This window comes from Colobus angolensis, unplaced genomic scaffold, assembly GCF_000951035.1.
Source record: "Colobus angolensis palliatus isolate OR3802 unplaced genomic scaffold, Cang.pa_1.0 Scaffold27, whole genome shotgun sequence".
NCBI classification, from domain to species: Eukaryota; Metazoa; Chordata; class Mammalia; order Primates; family Cercopithecidae; genus Colobus; species Colobus angolensis.
The window spans coordinates 1,972,262-1,976,245 of NW_012115932.1; the positions used below are offsets into that span (position 1 = coordinate 1,972,262).

Sequence of the window (3,984 nt, forward strand, 5' to 3'; positions counted from 1 at the left end):
CCCAAAGTGTTGGGATTACAGGGGTGAGCCACTGCACCTGTCTGGAAAAGGAGGCCTTTCTGAGCAAACATGCCCCAATACCTTGTAACTGAAAGTCTAACCAGGCAAAACCAGGGAGCATCCGGCACCGAACTATGGCTGTACCTAAAGGTGCATATCTCCCCACTTTAGCCATATGGGTAAGGGAGGTAAAGAGAGGCAAGGGAGTATTTGACCTCATCTGTCTTCTGAGAAAATTGTGTATTAAAGGCCAAAGCTGTGTTGCAGAGAAAGTCATTTGGTCAAGTGATAGCCTTTGCTGTGTCTGCCTGGACAAAGTTGCCATTCCTGGGCAGCCTGTTTCATGGCTGCTTTACAGAAGCTTTTCATCCTCATGCAGAATACTTAAAATTAATAGGAAAAATTTCAATTAGACTTCATACCTGACAAATACTTTAACAGCAGTTTCTCAATAACCATTAATGGAGACAGACTACCTCTCAGTTGAGGATCACAGCTCTTTCCGGTCAGTAGGCTTCTTGCCTGACCTCTCTAGCAGCTCATTGATCTTAGAAAAGTGTCTACATCCAAGGAAACCTCTACACGCTGACAACAGGGAGGAATGAGCCATTTGCAGTACATGGTGCCGCTTCCTCTCCATGGCACTGTCCTCTTCTGAGCATAAGAACCCCAGAGCAAGAAGGCAAGGCCATTGGAGTTCTGGTTTAGCCAGGACACAGTTGCATTAGCAGAGATTGCTCCCAGCCTCTCTCCTTATGAGAATTGGCTTGATGGGCTTGGAAGAGTGAGGACAGCATTGAGTAAAACATCTTGTTTGACCCACCCAGATAAATCTCCATGGCTGGGATGAACAAAGCCATCTGTGTCTTTAGACAGCTCTTTATAAATGTTTTCCAAACTGGGCAGAGGTGGAACAGGTCTTTGAACACAAAAGGAGATCCATGAGCTTGGTAGGGTCTATGATACGGATCCTGTCTTGGAATGACATCTTTCATATCTCTTATGTCACACATCTGGGTCCAGGTGAAGATTTGGTGTGGGAGAGGATAAACAGTGTAATGCTTGCTTTCTACGGCAGCAGATCACATGAGCTTTATAAAATATGGTTTCCCAAATTCTTTGCTGAGGTGCTTCTTCCAGTCTCACCAAAGCCCACGTCCATGTTGTAGGTGTGAGTCTGAGCAGGGCTGTGGCCATGTTTCTCTGGACACAGATTAACTACTCTGCTCAGTAGTGAGGAGGGCAGTGTCCCAGGCTCACCTTGCCCAGCCTGGTCCTTCTTGGCAGGGCTGGCTACCACATGCCCACTATCCTCAGCTATGGCAGCCACACCGGTCCCCGGGTCAGTGGGCTTGGGACTCTGGGCATGTCACTTCCTGGGAGGCTAGGGGAGAAGAAGAAGTAGAAAGTCTTCTGGCCGATCACACTGGAGCCCAGGAGGGGACCCATGAGGCTCATCCTGGCTGTGGCAGTCAGCAGTTGGCCTACTTTCTTGCATTTATTTATGATTTTGTTATTCAAGTATGCATCCCTAAACTGTATAGTTTAGTCTTGCCCATATATATATTATTATATATAATATATAAATATATATAGTATATAATATATTTATATATATATTTTTAACTTAATGTGATTTTCAGGTCTCTCTTAATCTATGGTTTTCCACTCCACCTCTTTCTCTTTCCTACAATTTATCTGTTGACAAGCCTGGGCTATTTGACTTGTCAGGTTTCCTGCAGTCTGGATATTTGACTGCTCATTCATGGTTCAGTTCAACCACTTTTGTATTTCTTGCGAATTGAGACCTGGATCGAGAGGTATGATCTGACACTGGTTGGATCCCTTAATGAGGTTTTAAGTGGTGTTGGGTCTTGTGTCTTCATCAGAAGGTATATAATGTCTGTTTTTTGCTCTTTTCTGGTATTAGTTGAGGTAGATGCTCAGTATCTACATTCATTAATTCATTGGGAGTTGAAAAATAGTAAAATAGTAAAATTTTAATTCTATCGTTTGTTTTAATTTATTATCTGAGATACTTTTATAGAAATACTCCTCCTTTCATCTATTTTCTTTCCCAGTACTACAGTTCATGTAGAATAAGTAGAATAAATATTTATTTCCTTTTATTTACCTAGTTTTAAAATAACAAACTGGATTATTGTTTCTTTGGAAGATGACCAATTAAAAAACATATATATGCTATTATGAACTCTTGGTTTTATACATATTTGATGGGTTGCAATCTATTGCAAAGCTCAAGTCTTTGGCCAATGGAACCCTCTTCAAGGTACCTTCTGACTCTTTTGAGATGGAGTCATGTTTGACATGACCCATGTAGTTTTTGACAGTTTCATCATGGACACACTCCATAAGCTCATTATGGACACGCTTTGCCTCAGACTTGAAATCAGTCATTTGTTCAAGAAATCCTGGTTTAGCTCAATGGGAAATGTCATGTGAAGACCAAATCTGATATAGAGAAACTCATTGCTATTGGATTGGCCTTCGTTTCTAAGTCTCTTTAATCAAAACAGCTGGAGTTACACAAATGCTTCGTGAGGTTGTACTGATACTTCCAATTAAGATTTGGATCTGCATGGTATTAACATCTTCTATATTACCTCAGTAGCTCCTCAAAATCTTTGAAGGCACAGTTCTTTAGGACAATAGGGGATGATAGAATATCCCATAATTAGCGTTTGCATTTTTTTCTACTTTACATATAAAATATTCTCAGAATATTAGTACTAGTACTCTAACAAGCATTTTTATTGCTGAAAGCAGCTAAACTTTTTTCCATATGCTAATCATTTCCTCATTTTTATAAGTGTACTGTAGTTTCATTTTGAATCATACAGGCAGTATATACTACAGTCTCTTCCTTTTAACTCCTAATTACATATATAGTTATATTTACCAGCAGTACCAATCTGAGACTTGTTCTTTAGTAGATTCCTTAGGAGGGGCTCATGGGAACAATATTCTCTGAGTCTTTGCAGGTTGGTAGCTGTTTGTGACTTTCTGGATATAAAATCCTTAGTTCACATTTTCTCTCTTTGAATATCTTAAATATACTACTCTAATGTCTCCTGGCATAATGAATTGCTGTCAAAAAATTTGAGGATAATTAATTTTCCTTATTGAGTATATGCTCTGTTTGCCTAGATATCCAAACAACTTTTTCTTTTAAAAACAATAATTTTTCTAGACTATATCTTGGTTTTGGTCTTTCTGGGTCAATATTCCCAGGTACATGGCATGTTCTTTCAGTATGCATTTTAAACCACTTCTTTTTGGTATCAGAAAAATTATTTTGAACTATAATTTGTAATATTGTCTGTTTCCCTGAGGATCTCCTCTTCTCTTGTTTTCTTCTTCAGGGTCTCCCACTAGTGGTATATTGGATCCTCTTTGCCTATTTTCCAGTTAACTCTTTGATGTAAGTTCCAGTTGTTTCACTTTTTTGATAATTCATCAGAGATCTGAGCAAATGTATGCCTATTTTAAAACTGATTTATAATTTGGGGTAATGATTGAGAGTGGTTTTTAAATATAATTTTTATTTTATTGGGGGCCACTAGAGAAGCAGAACTAAAATCCCCAGTGAACAGTATGCATTTATAGTACAACAGCAGGCCACTAGAAAAGACAGCTTGGTGCCCCTGAGATCATACAGTCTAAAAACCTAAGACTGGCACTGGAGGTAAAAATCTCCTACTTTTATGGGATTAGAAATCTTTTCTTTGCTCTTTCCAATTACTAAAACTTATTAGGGACAGGAAATCTAACTCTCATCAAGCATCTCAATTGATGGAGATTTTATTTATTGGTTTTACCATAATACCTAAAGTAGTGAGGATAAGGATAGCTTTCTAGGCAGGGGAAATTATATGAGCAAGTGCCTGGAAGGCAGTCAGAGGAAAAACATGCCTTGTGGCTTAATGGAATACTTTTTAATGGAGAGGAGATAAAATAATTATC

The 3,984-nt window shown here is 38.9% G+C and overlaps 1 pseudogene; it reads right to left on the minus strand.

Moving 5' to 3' along the window:
* Positions 1-490: 490 nt before the first annotated feature.
* On the minus strand, positions 491-1,458 carry LOC105515874 (annotated as a pseudogene).
* Positions 1,459-3,984: the final 2,526 nt, after the last annotated feature.